General features: G+C 45.6%; 1 long non-coding RNA gene across 1 annotated transcript in view; it reads left to right on the plus strand.

Annotated features, from left to right (window-relative positions):
- The window catches only part of LOC148135030 (uncharacterized), a 37,335-nt gene extending 22,398 nt beyond the window's left edge, over positions 1-14,937 (plus strand). The window contains exon 4 of the long non-coding RNA XR_015755456.1: positions 7,889-14,937. This is a non-coding gene — a long non-coding RNA (uncharacterized LOC148135030). The remainder of the gene's footprint in view (positions 1-7,888) is intronic.
- Positions 14,938-25,196: the final 10,259 nt, after the last annotated feature.

Consider the following 25,196-nt stretch of genomic DNA (forward strand, 5'->3'; position numbering starts at 1 on the left):
ATTTGTGTGTGTGTCCCTCCCTCGCTGTGTGTCTGCGTGTATCCCCCTCACTGTGTGTGTGTGTGCATGTCCCTCCCTCGCTGTGTGTCTGCGTGTATCCCCCTTACTGTGTGTGTGCATGTCCCTCCCTCGCTGTGTGTCTGTGGGTATCCCCCTCACTGTGTGTGTGTGCATGTCCCTCCCTCGCTGTGTGTCTGCGGGTATCCCCCTCACTGTGTGTGTGTTCATGTCCTTCCCTTGCTGTGTGTCTGCGTGTATCCCCCTTACTGTGTGTGTGCGTGTCCTTCCCTCGCTGTGTGTCTGCGTGTATCCCCCTCACTGTGTGTGTGTGTGCATGTCCTTCCCTCGCTGTGTGTCTGCGGGTATCTCCCGCACTGTGTGTGTGTGTGTTGGTGCATGTCCTTTCCTCGCTGTGTGTCTGCGTGTATCCCCCTCACTGTGTGTGTTGGTGCATGTCCTTTCCTCGCTGTGTGTCTGCGTGTATCTCCCTCACTGTGTGTGTTTGCGTGTCGCTGCCTTGCTGTGTGTGTGTGTGTGTGTGTGTGTGTGTGTGCGCATGTCCTTCCCTCGCTGTGTGTCTGCCTGTATCCCCCTTACTGTGTGTGTGTTCATGTCCTTCCCTCACTGTGTGTCTGCGTGTATCCCCCTCACTGTGTGTGTGTGTGTGTGCATGTGCATGTCCCTCCCTCGCTGTGTGTCTGCGTGTATCCCCCTTACTGTGTGTGTGTGTTCATGTCCTTCCCTCGCTGTGTATCTGCGTGTATCCCCCTCACTGTGTGTGTGTGCGCATGTCCTACCCTCGCTGTGTATCTGCGTGTATCCCCCTCACTCTGTGTGTGTGTGTGTGTGCGTGTGCATGTCCCTCCCTCGCTGTGTGTCTGCGTGTATCCCACTTACTGTGTGTGTGCATGTCCTTCCCTCGCTGTGTGTCTGTGTGTATCCCCCTCACTGTGTGTGTGTTCATGTCCTTCCCTCACTGTGTATCTGCGTGTATCCCCCTCACTGTGTGTGTGTGTGCGCATGTCCTTCCCTTGCTGTGTGTCTGCGTGTATCTCCCTTACTGTGTGTGTGTGCGCATGTCCTTCCCTTGCTGTGTGTCTGCGTGTATCCCCCTCACTGTGTGTGTGTGTGCATGTCCCTCCCTCGCTGTGTGTCTGCGTGTATCTCCCTCACCGTGTGTGTTTGTATGTCGCTGCCTTGCTGTGTGTGTGTGTGTGTGTGTGTGTGTGTGTGTGTGTCCAATATTTGCACCATCAGAGGATTGGCGATCATAAATTGACTGTAGTATTCAGGAATGTGTGGTTGAAGTAAGTTCACCACGAGAAATGCAGGGTTTAATGTACAGGTAGAGGGGTGGGTCTGGGTAGGATGCTCTTCAGAGTTTTGCAATGTACTGGTTGGGCCGAATGGCCTGGTTCCACACGATGGCGATTCTATTCAGGTTATTGTCCAGCCCTGTCAACCATCCCCGTCTCCTACACCTTGCCTTATCCCCAATATTCTCCTTAACACTGTCATCTCCTCCAGACTCTAAAACACTCCTTGGCGATGTAACCTTCTCCAGTCCTTGCAAAGATCGATATGTCTGTCACCTCTTCCTGCTTTTAGAACCCTCCCTATAACTATTACCATTTGGTACAGCACTCCCAATCACTGTTCCCTCTTGAAACTCCCATAAATATTTGTATCTCTGAAAACCCATCTGGACTGTCTCAACTTCCCTTTGACAGTTACGTGCTGAGACCTGCTCTATATCAGTGAAGTAATTAACTCTTGGCAACACGCACTGTTATAACCTCCCTCCAGCCTTACAGCACTGAGGGTCTGTAGAAGCTCTTTTCAACCCGACAGCCATCTCTGTGTCTGTAATCTCCTCCACTCCCCATAATACATTCTCTCTGAGCTCCTCTGTAGTCCACTAAACACCCCCTAACACTGTCTGTATCAGTGTAACCTTCTCCAAAAACACAACCTTCTCTATCTGTGTAAATCCCTACACCAGTCCCTGTCCCTCTCAGCTCGGTCTAACAATACAACCCTCCATGTCTGTGTATTCACCTTCAGTCCCTACTCACCTCCCTATCTGTGTAACCTTCTCCATGCATTTTTGCTACAGTCTCTTCAACGGTCCCTGTCAGTGTAACCTCTTCCAGACCCGAAAACCCCCCTCTCTTTAACTTCCTCAGGCCACATACCCCTCACTATCTGTAAGCTACTCCTGTCGGAGAACCCTCCCTCTGTGAACTGCTCCTACTCTTTAACTCTCCATAAGCTCCTGCAGCTCTTACAGCCCTCCCTATCTACCAAACCTCTTCCAGTCCCTAAACACCAACAGTCTGTGGAGACCCGACTACCATCCCTATCAGTGTAATCCTGTCAGGTCCCTGCAGTATTCCTGATCTGTCGAACTCACTCCATGCCTGTGCCTCTCCCAATCCAGTCCCTACAAAACCCACTATCTATTTAACAGCCACCTGTCGCTATCACCCCCATGTCAATGTAAGTTCCTCCTGTGTCTCCACCATCTACCCATCTCCATAACCTTGTCCAGCTCTTACCCAACTATCTGTTTAAACGTTACCCTCCCCTACAACTTCCTCCTGTTTGTGCTATGCTCCCTTACCTGTGAAACTGTCTCTGACCAAAATTGCTATCCCAATCTCTGAAACAAAATCCAGATTCTACAACCTGCATAACCCCTAGAACCTAAGCCTTCCCTACATCTATTAACATCTCCAGTCACGACTACCCAGCATATCTCTGTTTGTTCTTCCAGTCGATACAAACATCTTTATCTCTGTAATCTGCTCAGCTCCCTAAAACACTCCCTGCGGTGATCCAGCCCTGTCCTACAATCATCCTTATCCCTGAAAGCTTCTCCATCCCTCCCAACATTCCCAACTCCATGAACTTCTGCAGGCCCTATAGCTGTCCACATTTCTGTAACCTCCTGTGGGTCTATGGTCCTTCTTCTCTGTGTAACCTTGTTCAGACCCCATACTCTCCAGTTTCCTGAATCCTCTTCCTGCATTGCAACCAAAACAACATGTTAATATCCACCAGTGCTTAAACCCTCCGCAACTCAGTAACAACTCGCAGTCCTAACAAAACAACTAAACTGTGAAACCTTTCATTTCACTACAATCCTCCCTCCCTCCCTCCTCAAATGCCTTCGTCACCATGAAACCTCACAATTACTGAAGCCACCTTTTGGCTCTGCAACCCTCCTAATGTCTACAAAATCCTCCTGTCCTGATATCCCTCTCTATCTCTGTAATCCCCACCACCCTCCAGTGCCCTTCTGGGGAACATGGCAGAGGAGGGAAGATTTGCAGAGTCCGGGCCATGTTACGGAGGTAGAATTCTGTGAATTACAGATTTGGTCGAATGTCTGTGGTGTGCAGAGTATTGGCGAGGGTTCTAAAGACAGGGTGTATGACTATTTGGGAAACCATAGTTACATTAGAGACAGTCAGCACGGGTTTGTGAGGGGTCAGGTCATGCCTCACAAACCCAATTGCATTCTTTGAGGATATGACAGAATACGTTGATGGCTCATTCAGAAATGAAGGATGATTTTGGTTACAGGGGAATCTGTCTGTCTGGATACAGGATTGGATACCCCAGAGTAGACAGAGGGTGGCAGCAGATGGAGAGTATTGAGCCTGGAGCTCAGTGACCAGTGGTTTTCTGTAACAGTCGGCTCTGGGACTCTGCTCTTTGTGATTTATTTTAAAAATAATGTGCATGTGGATGTTGGAGAGTGGGTTTGTAAGTTTGCCAATCACATGAAGGTTGGTGGCGTGGTGGGGAATGTGGAGGGCTGTTGTAGGTTGCAATGGAACATTGACAGGACGCAGAGCTGGCAGGACGTGACAGATGGAGTTCAATCTGGAAAAGAGTGAAGTGATTCATTCTGGAAGGTCGAATTTGAATACAGAATACAGGGTGAAAGGCAGAATACTTGGCAGTGTAGAGAAACAGAGATCATGGGGTCCGTGTCCATAGATCCCTCAAAATCACCACACACGTTGATAGGGTTGTTAAAAAGGCATATGTTGTGTTGGCTTTCCTTAGCAAGGGGATCGATTTTAAGAGCCGTGAGGTTTAACTGCATCTTTATAGCGTCCTGGTGAGACCACACTTGGAATATCGTGTTCAGTTCTCGTCCCATCTTTACAGGAAGGATGTGCACGTTTTAGAGAGTGTACACAGGAGATTTACCAGGATGCTGCCTGGAATGGAGAGCATTTCTTATGAAGAAAGGTTGAGGGAGCAAAGGCTTTTCTCATTGGAGTGACGAAGGGGGCGGGGCAACTTGGTAGAGGTGAACAAGATGATAAGAGGCACAGAGTGAGTGAATAGTCAGAGACTTTTCCTCTTATGGCATAAATGGCTATTACAAGGGGGTGTAATTTTAAGGTGAATGGAGGATGGATCCGAGGGTAGAGAATGGTAGGTGGTTGGAATGCACTGCCAATGGTGGTAGTAAAATTAGACACATCCGGGACATTTACTAGACTCTTGGACAGACACATGGATAATAGTAAAATGAAGGGAATGTAGGTTAGTTTGATCTTACAGTTGGAATAAAGGTTTGCATGAAATGTCCGAAGGGTTTTGGGCGGAACTGTTCTGTGTGGTAAACTGGGTAATAAGCTCAGATCAGTGCAAAAAAGAATATGGCATTCAGGAGGAGCTCGTGAACTGGATACAAAAGTTGCTTGATGGTAGGAGCTAGAGGGTGGTGCAAGACATGTTTTTCTGACTGCAGGCATGTGACCAGCGGTGTAGTGGGCCCACTGTTGTTTGCCATTTGGATAAATGGTTTGGATGGGAATATTGGTTTCCTGGTAAGTAAGGTTTTTGGGTGACACTGACATTGGTGGTAAAGTGGTTAGTGGAGAAAATTACATATGATACAACAGGATGAACAGTACTGCTGGGATAGTGGGCTGAAGAATAGCAGATGGAGTTTAATTAGATAAATGTGAAGTGTGCCATTTTGGTGAAACAAACCAGGGTGTTACTTGTACAGTTAATGTTCGGGCCCTGGGTAGTGTTGTCAGTCAGTGACCCAGTGACCCACGTACACAGTTCTTTGAATGTGGTGTCACAGGTAGACAGGCTGGTGAAGCAGGTGTTTGGGGTGGTTACCTTCATTGGGGAGAGCATTGAGAGTAAGAGTTGGGATGTCATGTTGTGGCTGTAAAAGACATTGGTGGGGCCACCATTAAAACATTGTTGATCAGTAGGAAGAACTCATCTAGTTCACTAACCTCCTTTCGGGAAGGACACCAAATATTCTAACCTGGTCTGGCTGACATGTGACTCCAGACCCACAGCAATATGGCTGACTCCGAGCTACCCTCTGGGTAATTACCAGTGTGGTCAAAAAATGTTAGTTCAGGCGGTAACACCCACATCCCATGAATAAATAAATAAAACTAAATATGTTCTTCCCTACCTCTGCAACCCCTCCAGCTGCAGCAATCCGTACTGGCTTTGTAACACCATTCAGACCCTGACCACTCTCTGTAACACTCTCACCACCTCCAGCACCTTCACCTCTCCCTGTTCCTAACGTGTCTATAAACCCTGACAATGATTCCCCTTCCCTCTGCCCTCCTCCTGGGAGCAGACCCATTCCAATACATTAACATTTACTCCTAAAGCACACTTTCAGGATTTTAAGTACTTTTTGGTGATCTTCTCAGCCTTATAATCTAGCCTTTTGTCCTGAGTGAGGGATAAGTGGGAATTTCTTGCTGAGGTGTTTACTGTTTCAATGGAGTGTTCTTTTGTTGAGTGTTTTACACTGTTCCTTCAAATGGTTCCCACTTTTCATTTACAGACATATGTTTCAGTCTGTTTAGCCTGTTTACCTTGGTCAGTTCTCCTCTCAAACCCATGTAATTTGCATTTTTGTTTCTAGTTGTAGCTTGTCCTTTCTGTGATTCACTTTAAAACTTTATATTTCTTCAAAAACTGCACTTTATCACAATTTCCCAGAGGATCTCTCCAGGTGACATTACTCATTCACTAAGTTTCATCACACAACGGTCGCTCTGCGATAGTTATGTCCCTTGCCAGTTGCACAATGTGTTTTTCAAAGAAACACTGAAAAAAACATTCTCCGAACTCCTCTTCAAATATCACTGTTGACCGTGTGATTGTCCCAGATTATACAAATATTGAAGTTTTCCAAAATTGTCACCATGTGTTTGTCAAAACATTCCAATGAGTTCCTGTTTAATGCAGTGATGAGCAATGGAATGCTGTTCAGTGGTTAAAACTGTTCTGTTGCTTGTGTCCTTGGCAAGTAGTAGCCAGAATTTACATTCAGACTGACTCTACTTCATGATCTGATGCCAAATGCTTTCTCTGTAATGCCTTTGTTACCCATCATTGTTAGCGTTGCCCATTTTGCCTGAGTTTCTGCAAGGTTGTGAACCATTGAATATTTATGTCCATCTTTTGTTCACCCTGTAACCACATCTCTCTGGTGTCTAAATTTCTTCTATCTCTGTGTCAGAAATCCATCTGTCTTATTGATCAGACTTCGTCCATTCAAAGAAAACCCATAATTTACTCTTTCCCACAATTTCCTGTCACAAACCTATTCCCTGATGTACAGTTTTAGTTAATCGCTGTCCCATTCTGTTCCTTCTTGCTTGTCTTCAGTCACATTCCCATGCTGTTCCGATGCTCCACCTTTTCTCTTTGGATTTGGAAAGCTCCTTTCACCTGGACCCTGTCCCTGCATCCTCTCTGTCAGTTTAAAGCCCTGTCCTTAAACCAACTGACATGATTGGCCAGGACACTGGTCCCAGCACAGTTCCAGTGGGACCATCCTAATGGATTATTTTTTTAAAAAACAGGTAGGGGATGTGGGTGTCTCTGGCTGACCAGCCTTTCTTGCCCATCCCTAGCTGCCCACGAGCTGAGTAGCTTGCTCGGCCATTTCAGAGGGCAATTGAAATGCAAACACTTTGCTGTGGGTATGTCATGAAGACCACGTGAGCATGATCAGATCTCGTTGTCGAAACGGCAAGTGGGCTCAGTGATTAGCACTCCTGCCTCACAGCACCAGGGTTCCAGGTTCGATTCCAGCCGCGGGTGACTGTGTGGAGTTTGCATATTCTCCCCGTGTTTGCGTGAATTGCTTCCGGATGCTCCGGTTTCCTCCCACAGTCCAAAGACGCGCAGGTCAGGCGAATTGGCCATGCTAATTTGCTCATCATGTTAGGTGTATTAGGCTGAGGGAGATGGGTCTGAGTGGGTTACTCTTCGGCGTGTTGGCATGGACTGATTGGGCCGAAAGGCCTGTTTCCACACTGTATGGAATCTAATCTAAGGGATTGGGATTTTTGTACATCAGCAATGGTTTCATATTTGTTTATGGATTGTTAATTGCTATTTTTAAAATTATTGGTTTTAAATTCCACCATATCTTATGATGGGATTCAAACCTGCCTCCCCTGAACATTAGCTGAGGTTTTGGATAAATGCCCTAACAATAATGTTACAAGGCCATCACTTCACCTGCTCACTGGTTGCTCATCCCTGACCACTGATACGTGAAGCTAAACCCATTCTTCTAACATGACTGTGTGATCCTGAAGTCTTCCAGAACTCTGGTGATATCACTCAGTCTCCTTCTGTGTGGTATCCCTCACTGTGTGGGTCTAATTGCTGCCTCCCGCTCTTGCAGTTACTCCAGTTCCTGAGCCAACAGAATTCTCCACTCTCAAGATACACAACAGCTAGGCCAGGGATGGAGTTTGGAATTTTCCAGATCTCTGTGGGGCTTATTTCCATTCTCCATGTGTAACTCTCGCTGCATCAGTCTAATTTCCAATTCTGTCTATCTCTCTGTCTCCTCTAGGTACTCAGGAAGTTCTTGACCGAATAGATTTCCCAACTGCCGGACGTCTCATCCAACACCCCATTGAAGATGGTTGGTCAGCCAGAGAGACAAAGGGAAGGGGGTTCTTGAGCCTTCAATAAATCCTGCAGTGTGGTAAGATCACTCACAGTGCACAGAGCAGGGAGCAATGAGTGGGCTCCAAGAATCGGCTAACAAGACATGATATAGATACAGTGCTGGAGGGGAGCACAGTATAGGCACACCCCAGACTCAATCACCACATCTACTTTAACCTATGTTGCACTGCGACAGCATCGAGAGTTCAGAGTTATCAATCCAGGCCTGCGCTGTCTTCGTGACCATCAGGACAACAGAGGTTAAAGCAGGCCTCCGACGAGAGCTTGGGAATGCTGCCTGGGATCTTTCTGTTCTGTGTTCTCTCTCCAACACTGTACTAAGACTCACTACTCTGCAACACTGTACCTATGGCATGGCTTGTGCACCAGTGTCTTCAGTCATCTTTAACTCCTATAACAGTAGTTGTCCCTGTAACCTACTCCATTCCCGATTAGTCCCTCCACATATTTGAGATGTACTGCACTCCAGATTACCATCCCTATCGCTGTAAATTGCTTCAGTGTCTACACCATGCCTTATTTCGGTACTGTAATCCTCTTTAACTGGATACAGAGTGATACAGCATGGAAACAGAACCTGTGGTCCAACTCCTCAATGCTGCCCATGTTACCTAAACTGAACGAGTCTCATTTGCCTGCGTTTGGCCCTTAGCTCTTCAAACCTTCTCCCCTCCATGTACCTGCCCAAATGTCTTTTCCATGTTGTAATTGTTCTTGTTTCTCCCATGTGCCTGAGGCAGTCTGTTCCATCTATGCACCATCCTGTGGAGATAATGTTCCCCCTCAGCTCCCTCTTTAAATCCTTGGTCTCTCACCTCCCGTTTATACCCTCTAGTTTTGGAATCACCTACCCTTGGATATTCACCATTCTTAGGCCCCGCATGGTTTTGTAAAACTTTATAAGGTCACCCCGTGGCCTCCTCTGCCCAAGGGAAATATTTAGGACAATGTTACAAATATACCTAATGTATGTAACAAAGTGCTGGCCAATGTTGGCAAATGTGCCAAATGTCGCTTTCCCCACCCTGTCCACCTGGTATGCCACTTCCAAGGAACAATGTAACTGCACCTCTTGCTCTCTCTCTGTTGGACAATACTGCCCAGAGCCCTTCCATTAACTGTATTAGTCGTCCATGGTTTGTCTTAACAAAATCCAACGGCTGAATTAAACTCCATCTTTCATTCCTTGGTCCACTGGCCCAGTTGGTCACGATCCCCTTTGATAACCGTATTTACTGCCCACTACACCATTCATTTGATCATCAACAAACGTTCGCACAATCACTCCTATATTTTGAACCAAATCGTTTATGTAGATGATGCACATCAGCGGACCCAGCCCTGATCCTTTCTTCAATAATGGAATAAAACCATATTCTTGTCATAGAGCCATACAGCATGGAAACTGACCCTTCAGTTGATACCCACTATAATCTAAAACTAAACTCTTCCCAGCTGTCTGAAGATGGTCCATATCACTCCAACCCTTCCCTATTCACCTGTTTATCCAAATATCTTTTAAATGTTGTAATTGTACCCACATCAACCCCTTTCTCAGGAAGTTCATTCCACACTCAAACCACCCTCTGTGTAATAAATTGCCCCATATCTTTTTTTGAACATCTCTCTCCTCTAACCTTAAAAATGTGACCCCGCCTCTTGAGACTCCCCCATCCTGGGGAAAAGGCAACTACCATGAAATCGACCTATATATCTCATTTTTTTTCATAAACCTTTATAGCATCATGTCTCAACCTCCAGGCTCCAGTGAAAAAAGACTCAGCCGACCCAGCCATTTTTCAGAACTCAAGCTTTCCATACCCAGCAATATCCTGGTAAATCTCTTCTGAACACCCTGCAGCTTAATAATATCCTCCCTGTTAACTGGGTGACCAGAACTGGACAGAGTATTGCAGAACAGGCCTCACAAATGTCTCTTTCCTCATTCCTGAAGAAGGGCTTATGCCCGAAACATCGATTCTCCTGTTCCCTGGATGCTGCCTGACCTGCTGCGCTGTTCCAGCAACACATTTTCAGCTCTGATCTCCAGCATCTGCAGACCTCACTTTCTCCTCACAAATGTCTGCGCAATCTCAACATGACGTCCCAAATCCTATACTCAATGGACTGAGCAATAGTCAGGCATGCCAAGCACTGTCTTATCCATCCTGTGATTGCCAGCTTCAAGATTTATGTAGCTGAACCCAGAGGTCCCTCTGCTCTAAAACACTAACTGAATCCTTAACATTAATTGTATAAGCTCTACCCTTGTTTGTTTTACAAAATGCATTATCTCGTATTTATTCAGATTGAATTTCATCTCTACTTTTTCAGCCCATTCACTCACTTCATCAAGATCCCTTTGTAATCTCAGAAAACCTCCTTCATTGTCCATGATGCCACCCTCCAGCCTGCCAGCCCATCACACATGGCTGTCAGTAGTACACATACCTTTGCTAGGGGCTCCACAATTTCTTCCCTAACATCCCACAGTGTCCTGTGGTACACTTAATCAGGTTCTGGGACTTGCCATAGCTTCGAGTTTTAAAACCCCCAGCACCACCTCTTTTATAACATGCACTCTTTTCAAGTCATAGAGATATACAGCATAGAAACAGACCCTTCGGTCCTCAACTCGTCCAGGCTTACCAGAAGATCTAAATAAATCCCATTCCCTTTTCCAGCATTTGGCCCATATATGTCTACACCATAACTATTCAGATGCCCATCCAGACACCTTTTTAATGTTGTAATTGTATCAGTCTCCATTACTTTCTCTCTCAGCTCATTCCATACACACATCACCATGTGTGTAAAGAAGCTGTCCCTTCAGTCCCTCTGTAAACCATTCACCTCTAACCTTAAACCTATGCCCTCTAGTTTTGGACTCCCCAACTTCTGGGAAAAGACCTTGAATGCTTACCCAATCCATACCGCTCATGTTCATATAAACCTCTGTAAGGACATCCCTCAGTCTCCGATTCTCCAGTGACAGTAACCCCAGCTTATTCAGCAACAACCCGGGCAATATCTTGTTAATCTTTTCTGAGCCCTTTCAAGTTTCACAACATCCTTCCTGTAGCAGAGAGACTGGATTTGCAGAGAACTCCAATTGTGGTCTAATGTATTACTCTTGTTCCCTGAGCTCCCCAGTCTTTCTCCACAGTAAGTTCTGGAGTGAAAAAATTGTTTTGGATCTTAGCAAATATCCTGCAGTTCCACAGATCGATGGCCTCATTGATCTTTAATGGACACTATGTGTCCTGAGTTACTTGTGCACTCTTAATATACTGATACAATCACTTTTGGATTCCCCTTTCCTTCTCTGCTGAGGCTATTTCATTTAGCCTTTCTCCATTCCTGTTTTCTACTCAAAGTGTATTCCTACAGCCCCTGTATACCCTCAGGGATTCCCTTGATGCAGCTGACTATACCTGACATGTGCCCCCTTTTCCTTGACCAGACCCTCAATAGACAGCCAGTGTTTCCGAATGTTGTCAGCGCTGACCTGCACACAAACAGGAACATGCTGGTGGTGATCGATCAGTTTATCTCACTTTTAAAATATTCTCACTTGCCAAACTACCCTTTTCCTGTAAATAATTCCCTTCCCCAATCACATTTTGAAAGTTCCTGGCTAATACGATCAAGATTGGTCAGGCCCCATTTTATAACTTGAACCTGTGGACCAGGCCTGTCCTTTTCCAAAGCTATTTTCAAACTACTACAATTGTGGTCACTTTGGCAAAATGCTTTCCCACTAACACCTCAGTCCCTTTCCCTACCTTAATTCCCAAGTGGAGGTCAGGTTTTGCCCCTTTCTCTTTTCAGGCCATTTACATATTGATTGGGAGTTTTCTGGAATAAAATTACCAATTTTCTCCCTTACAAACCCTGAACACTGGCAGTCCCAGTCGAGGTTTGGAAAGTTCAAAATCCGTACCATAACAGCCTTATTATTATGGTTGATATTTAAGATGTCCCGACATATTTGTTCCTCAGTCTGCCACAGATTATTCGGGGTCAGCAGTTGATCGTATCAAGATGATGACCCATTCTTATTTCTCAGTTCCACTAACATAGCTTCACTGGGTGATCCCACAGGAATATCCTCTCTAGGTACTGATGTAATGATTCATGCAATCATTACCCACCACCACACGTCCTCTCTTGCCTCCCCTTCCTGTAGCATCTCTACCTTGAAACAATGAACTGCCAGCCCTGCCCCCCCCCCCTCAGCTGTGTTTCTGTAATAACTATAATATCCCAGTCCCATGTTCCAATCCATGCCTTGAGTTAATCTTCCTTAGCTGTCAGGCCCCTTGCATTGAAATAAATGCAGTTTCATCATCAGTTTTCCTCCATTCCTTGCTATGTTCTTGCCTGCCTTGTCTGCTGAAATTGCTGTCTTTAACTCATGTACCAGCCTCAATCTTCTTTCTGGCCTATGTTTATTTAAGGTCCAAAACCCTGCCAGACTAGGTTATATCCTCTCAAGCATCTCTCGCAATTCACCCCACCAGGATATGGGTCCCTCTCCCGCTCTCAGTTGAGGTGCCTTTCCCACCCTGTCTCCCTGTGCTGACACCTTCAGGGATCTATGGACTTGTCCACCAAGGTTCCTGTATTCCTCAGTACTCCGCAAGGTCCTACCATTCATTATGTCTGTCTTTCGCTTATTGTACCTCCCACAGAGTGTTACCTCACTTCGATCAGACCTAAACTTTGCTTAGATTATCATCCAATCGACATCAGACTGTAGCCTGAGACCATCCCCCTCACTGTGGACTACACCCTCACCTTTCATGTCATCCGCAAACCGACTAACGATACCTTCTGCTTTCACATCCGAGTTATTAATGTTCTCTGGTTCCTGCACAGATCCCTGTGGTACACCCGCTGGTGAAAGTATTCTATCCACCAATTTTGCATCCAATTTGCCAACTTGCCTTGTCATCCAGTCCTTTTGGACCAGCCTTCCATGTTGGATCTTGTTTAAGGACTTCGTCAAGTCCATGTAAACCACATCATCTGCACATCCTTCATCAATATGCTTAAGCACCATTTCAAAAAAACTGAACTGAATTCCTCAGACAGTATCTTCCTCTGCCAAATCCGTGATGACTAAACCGAATTGATCCTTACCTTTAAGTGTCGGTTTATCCTCACAATTGTTTCCAATAATTTCCCTCCCCCTGCTGTCAGACTATCTGCTCTGTAATTACCTGGCCTACCCCTGCTGCCCTTCTTGAACAAAGGAACCACATTAGTGATCCTCCAGTCATTCAGCATTTCACCTGTGGCCAGCAAAGTATTAAATACATCCACCAGGGCCCCAGCAATCTCTGGGTAATTAGCATGGGGTCAAAGAATGCTGGTCTAGGCAGTGACACCCACATCCCATGAATGAATCAATAAAAATACATATGTCTCTCCCTACCTCTGCAAACCCCTCCAACTGCAGCAATTCATACTGGCTTTGTAACACCATTCAGGCCCTGGCCCCTCTCTGTAACACTCTCACCACCTCCAGCACCTTCACGTCTCCATGTTCGTATTGTGTCAATAAACCTTGACAACGATTTCCCTTCCCATTGCCCTCCTCCTGCTAGCAGACCCATTGCAATCCCTTTAAAACTTACTCTAAAACTCTCTCTTACTTCAGGATTTTAAGTACTTTGTGGTGATCTTCTCAGGTGATGGAAATGTGTTGCTGGAAAAGCGCAGCAGGTCAGGCAGCATCTAGGGAACAGGAGAATCGACGTTTCGGGCATTAGCCCTACTTCAGGAAGCCCGGTGATCTTCTCAGCCTAATAATCTAATATGATCCATTTTGTCCTGAGTGAGGGACCGGTGGGGATTTCTTGCTGAGTTTTTGTCTGTTTCAGTGGAATGTCCTTTTGTTGAGTATTTTACACAGCTCCTTCAAATGTTTTCCACTGTTCATTTACAGGCACATATTTCAGTCTGTTCAGCCTGTTTATCTTGGTCAGTTCTCCATCAAGCTCATGTAATTGGCTATTTTTGTTTCTAGTTGTAGCTTGTCCTTTCTGTGTTTCACTTTAAAACTTTATAGTTCTTTAAACTGAACTTTATCACAATTTCCCAGAGGATCTCTCCAGGTGACATTACTCATTCACTAAGTTTTATCACACAACAGTCGCTCTGAGACAGTTACGTCCCTCGCCAGTTGCACAATGTGTTATTCTAAGAAACACTGAAAAAAATTTTCTGAACTCCTCTTCCAATATCACAGTTGTCAGTGTGATTGTCCCAGACTTTGTGAATATTGACGTTTCACTAAATGTTCACCATGCCTTTATTAAAAATTCCAATGAATTCCTATTTATTGCAGTGATGAGCCATGAAATGCTGTTCGGTGCATAAAACTGTTCTGCTGCTTGTGTCTTTGGCAAGTAGTAGCCAGAATTTACATTCATACTGACTCTACTCCATGATCTGATGCCAAATGGTTTCTCTGTAATGCCTTTCTTACCCATCATTGTTAGCGTTGCCCATTTTGCCTGAGTTTGCACAAGGTTGTGAACCATTGAATATTTATGTTCCACCTTTTGTTCGCCCTGTAACCACATCTCCCTGGTGTCTAAATCCCTTTTATCTCTGTGTCACAAATCCATCTACCTTGTTGCAGAGACTTTGTCCATTAATAAAAAAAGATAATTTATTCGTTCCCACAATTTCCTGTCACAAATGGATTTGCTGATCTACAGTTTTAGTTAAACTTTGTCCCATCCTGTTCCTTTCTGTTGTCTTCGGTCACATTCCCCGTGCTGCTCTGATGCTTCACGTTTTCTCTCTGGATTTGGAAAGCTCCTTTCACCTGAAGCCTGTCCCTGCATCCTCTCTGTCAGGTTAAAGCTCTGTCCATAAATCTACCTACGTGATTGGCCAGGACATTGTTCCACTGGAACTGAGCTGGGACCAATCTGAATGGATTTTTTTTAAAAATCAGGTATGGGATGTGGGTGTCTCTGGCTGACCAGCCTTTATTGCCCATCCCTTGCTGCCCTTGAGCTAAGCAGCTGGCTCGCTCATTTCACAGGGTAATTGAGAGACAAACACTTTGCTGTGGGTATGTCGTGCAGACCACATGAGAGTGAACTGTTGTCTTTCTCTGAAGGTCAAGTGTTTGGATTTTTATCAATACTTATTTATGGATTGTTAATTCCAATTTTTAAAACATATATTCATTTAAAATTCCTCATGGTTAGAAGTTAGAAAGAAGAAGTGGGGTGGTCACTTTGTTGGGACTGTATTGTAGACTGTTGTAGACCCAACAGATATCAGAGGAGCAGCTGTGTAGAGAGATTGCAGATAACTATAGGAATAATAGAGGAGTGCAGGCTGGAGGTTTTAATATTCCCTGTACTGACTGGGCCACCTAGAGTATAAGAAGACCTGGATGGAGGGCAATTTTTCAAATGTGTCCAAGGAATGTTCCTAAATAAATATGCAGAGGGCCCTACTCTACTCAGGCAGGTGCAACACTGGACCTCCCCTCAGAAAACGTGGTCGGGCAAGAGAGTGAAGTGTCATTCAGAGAGCACTTTGGGTCCAGTGCCCATAACTGTCTTCGTTTTAATATACTTATGGAAAAAGATCAGCAGGTCCACAAATTGAAGAGGAAAACTGAAACAGGGCCAGGTTTGGGGCCATTCTGCAGGACCTGGCTAGCGTCAATGCCGTGAATTTAAAATTGCACAACGCCCAGTTATAATCCAACTCGCTTTGGAAGCGCTGGTCATCACTGTAAAGATGAAAGGCTTAAACTAAATTTGTTTGATATTATATTCCATGACATGCCATCCTGTACCTTAGGATTGTGCTCCACAACCACCTGATGAAGAAGCAGTGCTCTGACAGCTAGTGCTTTCAAATAAACCGGTTGGACTGGAACTGAGTGTCGGGTGATTTTTAACTTTGTCCACCCCCAGTCCGACACCGGCACCTCCATATTATGATTCTAATCGATTGGGTGAGTCTGTTTGAAGGAAAAGGAACAACTGGCAAATGGGAGACTTTTCAAAGTGTGATCTCAAGAATCCAGGGCCAGTATGCTCCATTGGGATAAAGGGAAACGCTGGCAGGGTTAGGGATCGTTGGCTGATGTGGGATAATAAGGTTCTGGTCTTGAAATGAAGACTGCATGCATTGGGTTTAAGATTTCCGTATCTACATAAACTCTTCTATTCTTAAAGACATGCTCAATCTGTGGAGACCCTACAATCTTCTCAGTCCCTGTAATACTCCCAATCTGCAGAAGTCATTCCAATGCCTGTGACTCTTCCAATCCAGTTCCTACAAGACCCTCTGTCTGTGATATATTTTCATTGCCAGCACCCACCCTGTCAATGTAAGCTCCTCCAGTGTCTCCATCCATCTACTCATTCCCATAATCTTCTCCAGCTCTTACATGTGTAAACATCACCCTTCCCCACAACCCTTCCCACTTTGACCAAACTGGAGGAGGTTACTAATGCTCCCTAATCTGTGAAACTGTCTCCAACCAAAATTGCTGTCTTTATCACATGGAAAATCTGTATGATTCCACACCCTCCATATCTAAATAACCTGCAGAACCTCAGCCTTCCTGTATCTATAAACATCTTCAGTCACGTCTGTTTGGTTTTCCAATCAGTACAACCCACTTTATCTCTGTACTCAGCTCCATTCACCTGAAACATTCCTGTCTGTGTAAAACACCCCAATCTACCAACATCCTTACCAAACTGATCCATCCCTCCCAACGTCCCTAGCTCCATGAAACCCCTGTAGGCCCTACAGCTTTCCACATTTCTGTAACCTCTTGTGACTCGATGCTCCTCCCTCCCTGTGAAACCACCACCAGTCCCCACAACCCTCTGTCTCTGTTACCTCTTACAACCTTAGCAACGCCTCCTCTTTGTGTCTCTTCATTCAGACCCCATCCTCTTCAGCTTTCCGAAACCTCTTCCTGCCTTCATAACCCTCGCTATTTAGAACATAGAATAGGACAGCCCAGTACAAGCCCTTCAGCCCTCGATATTGTGCTGACCTTTTATCCTACTCTTAAGACTAAACTAACCTACATACCCTATATTTTGCTATAATCGCTGTGCCTATGGAAGAGTTGCTTAGATGTCCATAATGTGTCTGAATCTACTACCACGGCTGGCAATCCATTCCACGCACCCACCACACTCTGTGTAAATAACGTACCTCTGATATCTAAGCTAAATCTTCCGCCAATTGCCTTAAAAATAATCCCCTTGTGCTAGCCATTTTGCCATGGGAAGTTGTCTCTGGTTATCCACGCGATCGATGCCTCTCATTGCCTTGTACACCTCTATCATGTCGCCATTCTTCCTTCTTCACTACGATCAGAAAAACCCTAGCTTCCACAACCTAACTTCAATTGGCATGCCCTCCAGTGCAGACAGCATCTTGCTAAGTATCCTCTGCACTGTCTTTAAAGCTTCTACATCCTTCCTATAATGAGGTGAACAGAACTGTTCACAGTATTCCAAGTGTGGTGTAATTAGGGCTCTATAGATCCAGCTCTATAGACCTGGATCTCTTAAACTCAATCCCCCGCTAACGAAAGCCAACGCACCATATGCCTTCTTAATACCCTCTCAACTTGGGGTGGTAACTTCAGGGACACAAGAACCCTCTGTTCGTGCACACTGCTAAGTATCCTGCCTTTAACCATGTAAACTTTTTTTTTCCTTCAGAATCCTCCAATGTGAAACCATCCCTATCTTTGTAACTTCCTCCAGTCCCTGCAACACTCATAAACTGTGAAACCTCCTCAAGTCCCTATATTCCTAATACCTGCAAAATCCTCCAGTCCCAATATCCCTCCCTAACTCTGTAAATGCCCTTCTGGGGAACACTGCAGAGGAAGGAAGAGTTGTCGAGTCCGGGCCATCTTACAGAGGTAGGAAGGGCTGCAGAACCTGGAGGATGGTGCAAACATGGGAAGGGACGTGGGTCCTGTAGGAGTGTAGAGGGAGCGGGATTCATAGAGCCTGCAAGATGGAACCAAGAATGGATTACAGAAACTGGAGGATGTTATGATTTGAACCACAGATAATTTTCGATTGGACCATTCAGCCCCTCTTCGAATCATAGAGATGTACAGCATGGAAACAGACCCTTCGGTCCAACCCGTCCATGCTGACCAGATATTCCAACCCAATCTGGTCCCACCTACCAGCACCTGGCCCATATTCTTGCAAACCCTTCCTATTCATATACCCATCAGATGCCTTTGTTTCAGCCTCCACCACTCCTCTGACAGCTCATTCCATACACGTAGCACCCTCTGCGGGGGAAAAATGCTCCTTACGTCTTTTTTATATCTTTCCCCTCTAAACGTAAACCTATGCCCTCCAGTTCTGGACTACCACAGCAAAGGATAAAGACTTTGTCTCTTTACCCTCTCCATGCCCCTCATGATTTTATAAACCACAATAAGGTCACCCCTCAGCCTCTGACACTCCAGGGAAAAACAGCCCCAGCGTATTCAGCCTCTCCCTCTAGCTCAACCCCTCCAATCCTGGCAACATCCTTGTAAATATATTCTGAACCTTTTCAAGTTTCACAACATCCTTCCGATAGGAAGGTCACCAAAATTGCACACAAATTCCAAAAGTGACCTAACCAATGTCCTGTACAGCCACAACATGACCTCCCAACTCCTGTACTCAATACTCTGACCAATAAAAGAAAGCATACCAAATGCATTCTTCACTATCCTACCTACCTGTGACTCTGCTTTCAAGGAGCTATGAACCTGCACTCCAATTTTTACTGTATTCAGCAACACTTTGTCAGACCTTACCATTACGTGTATAAGTCCTGCAAAGATTTGCTTTTGCAAAATACAGCACCTCGCATTCATCTGAATTAATCTCCATCTGCTACTTCTCAGGCCATTGGCTCATCTGGTCCAGATCCTGTTGTAATCGGAAGTAACCTTTTTTGCTGATGACTACACCTCCAATTTTGTTGCCAAATGGACACTTACAAACTATACCTCTCATGCTCACATCCAAATCATTCATGTAAACAATACAAAGTATTGGACCCAGCACTGATCCTTGTGGCATCCACTGTTCACAGGCCTCCAGTTTGAAAACCAACCCTCCACCACCACCCTCTGTCTTCTACCTTTGAGCCAGTTTTGTACTAATTGGCTAGTTCTCCCTATATTCCATGAGATCTAACCTTGCTAACCAGTCTCCCATGGGGAACCTTGTTGAACGCCTGACTGAAGTCCATAGAGATCACATCCACCGCTCTGCCCTCATCAATCCTCTATGTTACTTCTTCAAAAATCTCAATCAAGTTTGTGAGACATGATTTCCCACTCACAAAGCAATGTTGACTGTCCCTAATCAGTCCTTGCCTTTCCAAATACATGTACATTCTGTCCCTTACGATTCCCTCCAGCAACTTGGGGGCGGCACGGTGGCACAGTGGTGGGGGCGTCACGGTGGCACAGTGGTGGGGGCGGCACGGTGGCACAGTGGTTAGCACTGCTGCCTCACAGCGCCAGAGACCCGGGTTCAATTCCCACCTCAGGCGACTGACTGTGTGGAGTTTGCACGTTCTCCCCGTGTCTGCGTGGGTTTTCTCCGGGTGCTCCGGTTTCCTCCCACAGTCCAAAGATGTGCAGGTTAGGTGAATTGGCCGTGCTAAATTGCCCCATAGTGTTAGGTAAGGGGTAAATGTAGGGGTATGGGTGGGTTGCGCTTCGGCGGGTCAGTGTGGACTTGTTGGGGCGAAGGGCCTGTTTCCACACTGTAATCTAATCTAATCTAAACTTGCCCACCGATGTCAGGCTTAACAGCCTATAGTTTCCTGGCTTTTCTTTACTGCCTTCCTTCAATAGTAGCAACACGATAGCCAACCTCCAGTCTTCTGGCTCTGATGTCCTTTTTCTAGAGATCTTTACCGGAACGGGTGAGCACAGCTTCAGATTGCCAGGATGGGAGATGTGAATTCAGATGTGAATCTATTTGCTCATTCTGTCTGTGTGCCTGACACTGACCTGATAGAAAGCACTGTCTGTACATTGTGGTAACCTCCAGATCTACATGACTGACCACAGCTCACTTAATCAAAGCCTTCATTTAGAATGTTCTTTATTTTAATATTTTTAAATGGCAGTTATGTGAAATGCAGGAATTGAGGAGTTGTGATTTTTAAAAGAATGAAACTTTTGTCATTGACCCTGACCCATGCAATGGGGATTCGTGGATTCTGTAGTTCCCTGCAGACAATCACTCAGAGGGTTGTATCACCAGGGAATCTGAGTGCAGATAATCTTTGCTTAGTTGAGTGTCAATTTACCATTTATGTCGGCTAGGACACAGTGTTTCTGGAGAATGTATAACTGTGTAAATACCTCACTGACAGGTTCAGGGGTGAGTGCACTGGGCCCTGAGCACCAACAGCTGGGAAACCTCATGCTGTTTGTATGTTGCAAAATTGAGAATTGCAGATGCTAGAGATCATGGTCTCGATTAAGTGGTGCTGGAAAAGCACAGCAGGTCAGGCAGCATCTGAGGAGCGTGAAAATCGACGTTTTGCCCAATGTCAATTTTTCCGCTCCTCAGATGCTGCCTGACCTGCTGTGCTTTTCCAGCACCACTCTAATCTTGACTCTGTGGGGCTTGGCACAGACTGGGTGAGAGCAACTCCATAAATAAATGACAGGTATGGAGCTTGGGATCCTCCTGCTGTGTTTGACCTTGTGCCATATCGTCATCTCCCTCTCATGAGTGAGCGTGTCATGTTTCCCAGTCCTGACAGTGTCCACTCCCTCGAAACCCTTCCAGCTGTTGAACATCTCCCTTCTCTCTCACTGCCTCCAGTCCCTCCAACCTGGCCTTGGTCTTGTATCTCCTGCAGTTCCAAAAAGATCTTGCTCTTTGTTATCGCACTGCATTCCTTTGAGCTGTGTGGGAACAAACCTGAAGGAGATTTGGGCCATTGGAAGAAAAAGACAACTCCCCCTTCTCCACCTTTGTCAAACAGAGTCTGTTTGTTTGTCTCTCTCCCATAAGGGGAAGTGGGCATCCTTTCAGCATCCACCCTGTCCATTCCCCTGAGGATCTGTACATTTTATTGAGGACAACTGTCGTCCTGATGACCCGCAGTGGCACAGCACCGAAGTGACAGGTATATGTTCCTATAATGTTTACGACCACTTCCTTTTGCTCGACCCCTTCATCATTCTGAAACCTCCCCCAGTCTGGACAGTGTTCCAAACCAATCATTACTGAGAATGCTCCACCCTCCCAACCTCTTTAAACTCCTCACTCTGCGACAATCCTCCTTGTCTGCGTGAACCCCTCCAAGTTTCTACAGTCCATCCAACTTATTCCATCTCCTCCAGCCCTCACCATCTCCGTATGCTCCAGTCACTACATTTCTCCATGCCTCTGTAAACCCCTCCAGCCCCTCCAAATCTACCTATCTCTTCAAGGTCCAACAGTTCCAAAAAGCATCCCTCTACCTGGAACTTCCACCAGAGACCACTAGCCTCCAGATCTCTCTCATCCCCTGCACTTCTCTCTATCTCTGTTCCCAGCTTCAGTCCTGACAACCCTACTTCCATGTACAACATCATCAAGTCCATGCAATCCTCCCGAACTGTGGGACCTCCAAAAGACCTTACAATTCTATCTCGGTGTCTGACTGCCTGCAGTGATTTGAAACTTCCCCAATTAGCGTCAGAGAATCATAGAGGTGTACAGCATGGAAACAAACCCTTCGGTTCAACACGTCCATGCCAGTCCAGTCGCACCAACCAGCACGCAACCCATATCCCTCCAAACACCTCCTATTCATGTACCCTTCCAGATACCTTTTAAATGTTGAATTGTGCTAGTCTCCACCACTTCCTCTGGCAGCTCATCCAAACATGTACCACCCTCTGTGTGAAAACGTTGCCCCTTAGGTCTCTTTTATATCTTTCCCCTCTCACCCTAAACCTATGCCTTCTAGTTCTGGACTCCCCAAATTCAGTGAAAAGACTTTGCTTATTTATCCTATCCATGCCCCTCATAATTTTGTAAACCTCTATAAGGTCACCCTTCAGCCTCTGAAAATCCAGGGAAAACAGCCCCAGCCTGTTCAGCCTCTCCCTATAGCTCAAATCCTCCAACCCTGGCAACATCCTTGTAAATCTTTTCTGAACCCTTTCAAGTTTCATAACATCCTTCCGATAGGAAGGAGACCAGAATTACACACGGTATTCCAAAGTTGGCCTAACCAATGTCCTGTACAGCCGCAACATGACCTCCCAACTTCTGTGCTCAATACTCTGAATAATAAAGGAATGCATACCAAGTGCAGCCTTTGCTATCCTATCTACCTGTGACTCTACTTTCAAGGAGCTCTGTACTTCATTTGAAAAATTGGAGAGACAGATGGAGTGGCCTGAGGTCTTGTGGGTAAAGCTAGTTCAGTCTAAACTGTTAGGCAGAGCCAGTGAGGTATTTGCAGTGCTGTTTCATGAGTGGTCAGGAGATTATGCGCATGTCAAACAGGCTATTTTAAGTGCTTGTGGCTTAGTACCAGAAGAACTATTAGTGCCATTACAAAAGAGAAAGTGCTAGAAAAGCTAAAAGGTCTTAAAATTGATAAATCTCCTGGCCCCGATGGGCTACATCCTAGAGTTCTGAGGGAAGTGGCTGAGGAAATAGCGGAGGCGTTGGTTGAGATCTTTCAAAAGTCACTGGAGTCAGGGAAAGTCCCAGATGATTGGAAGATCGCTGTTGTAACCCCGTTGTTCAAGAAAGGATCAAGACAAAAGATGGAAAATTATAGGCCAATTAGCCTAACCTCGGTTGTTGGTAAAATTCTAGAATCCATCATTAAGAATGAGGTTTTTAAATTCTTGGAAGAGCAAGGTCTGATTAGAACAAGTCAACATGGATTTAGTAAGGGGAGGTCGTGCCTGACAAACCTGTTGGAGTTCTTTGAAGAGGTGACAAGTAGGTTAGACCACGGAAACCCAGTGGATGTGGTCTATCTAGACTTCCAAAAGGCCTTTGATAAGGTGCCAAACAGGAGGCTGCTGAGTAAGGTGAGGGTCTATGGTGTTCGAGGTGAGCCACTGGTATGGATTGAGGATTGGCTGTCTGACAGAAGGCAGAGAGTTGGGATAAAAAGTTCTTTTTCGGAATGGCAGCCAGTGTTGGGGCCACAGCTGTTCACACTATATATTAATGATCTGGATAAAGAGACTATGGACATTCTAGCAAAGTTTGCCGATGATACAAAGTTAGGTGGACAGGCAGGTAGTACTGAGGAAGTGGGGAGGCTGCAGAAGGATCTATACAGTTTGGGAGAGTGGTCCAGGAAATGGCTGATGGAATTCAATGTGAGCAAATACGAGGTCTTGCACTTTGGAAAAAAGAATACAAGCATGGACTACTTTCTAAACGGTAAGAAAATTCATAAAGCCAAAGTACAAAGGGATCTAGGAGTGCTAGTCGAGGATTCTCTAAAGGTAAACATGTAGGTTGAGTCCGTGATTAAGAAAGCGAATGCAATGTTGTCATTTATCTCAAGAGGGTTGGAATATAAAAGCACCGATGTGCTACTTATAAAGCTCTGCTTGGGTCCCATTTGGAGTACTGTGTCCAGTTTTGGTCCCCACACCTCAGGAAGGACATACTGGCACTGGAGCGTGTCCAGAGGAGATTCACACGGATGATCCCTGGAATGGTAGGTCTAACATATGAGGAACGGCTGAGGATCCTGGGATTGTATTCATTGGAGTTTAGAAGATTAAGGGGAGATCGAATAGAAACTTACAAGATAATACATGGCTTGGAAAGGGTGGACGCTAGGAAATTGTTTCCGTTAGTCGAGGAGACTAGGACCCGTGGACACAGCCTTAGAATTAGAGGAGGTAAATTCAGAACAGAAACGCGGAGATATTTCTTCAGCCAGAGAGTGGTGGGCCTGGGGAATTCATTGCCGCAGAGTGCAGTGGAGGCTGGGACGCGAAATGTCTTCAAGGCAGAAATTGATGAATTCTTGATGTCACAAGGAATTAAGGGCTACGGGGAGAATGCGGGCAAGTGGAGTTGAAATGCCCATCAGCCATGATTGAATTCGGAGTGGACTCGATGGGCCGAATGGCCTTACTTCCACGCCTGGGTCTTATGGTCTTAGTGTATCGACAGCGGTTCAAAACATAAAGAAGGAACCAGGACAGACTTATGTAGAGTTCTAAAGCATTAAACATAGTAATCTTTCTGCAACATCTCCAGTCTCCATGCCCCTCCCCATCATGTTGAGCTGCTCCAACCCCCACAAGCATTCCTGCCTGTGTACACGATCAAGTTGATACAACTCTTCAGATTTCTGTTGTGTCCTGCAGACCCGTTTTTTGTGAATTCTGCCGATCACTAATACTCTCCCCATCTGTGTAAATGTTTCCAGCCATTACAATTCACTTTACTGTGCAGCCCCCACCAGACCTGACAGCCATCACTATCTGTCAAAGCTACTTCTGGTCCATATCCTCCGAATTGTTGAAACCTGCTCTCACCATTATTTCCTAACGATGTTGTCTCTAAAGCCATCTCTATCAGGTTAATCTCCTCCACTGCATACAACACTCCCAGTCTGTGTAATCTCTTCAATTCCTTCAGTTCCTATATATCTATGTATAGGTGTGACTGCTTTGTGGCCATTGTATCCTTGTTTATATCTGCAAAAGGCTCTGCTCACTGTAACACATCCTATGTTCATAAGTGAACCTGGTCTCTCACAAGCCTCTCCATGACTCTCTCCTCCAGTCTCTACAAGCTTCCCTATCCCTGTCGCATCTTGCAGCATGCACACCTCTCACTCTGTCTGACACTCCTTCCAGAACATAAAATCATCTCTCCTTCTACCTTTATCCATTCGACAACTTCCTCCCTCTCCCTGCAACATTCCCCAGTGTATATCATCGTCCATGTGGTTGCAACATTCTCCAGTCCATACCAGCCTCCCTTTCCCTGTAATATTCTCCAGTCCATACCATCCTCCCTATTGCTGTGATATTCTCCAGATCCCACAACTGTTGTTAAATGTACGACGTTCTGGAATCATGCGAATGTTTCTACACCCTGATCAACATAGTCCATGTAACGATCCACAACCCTACACACGTC

This window comes from Chiloscyllium plagiosum, unplaced genomic scaffold (genome assembly GCF_037043375.1).
Source record: "Chiloscyllium plagiosum isolate Xiang-an unplaced genomic scaffold, Cpla_swu_hap1 HiC_scaffold_51, whole genome shotgun sequence".
NCBI classification, from domain to species: Eukaryota; Metazoa; Chordata; class Chondrichthyes; order Orectolobiformes; family Hemiscylliidae; genus Chiloscyllium; species Chiloscyllium plagiosum.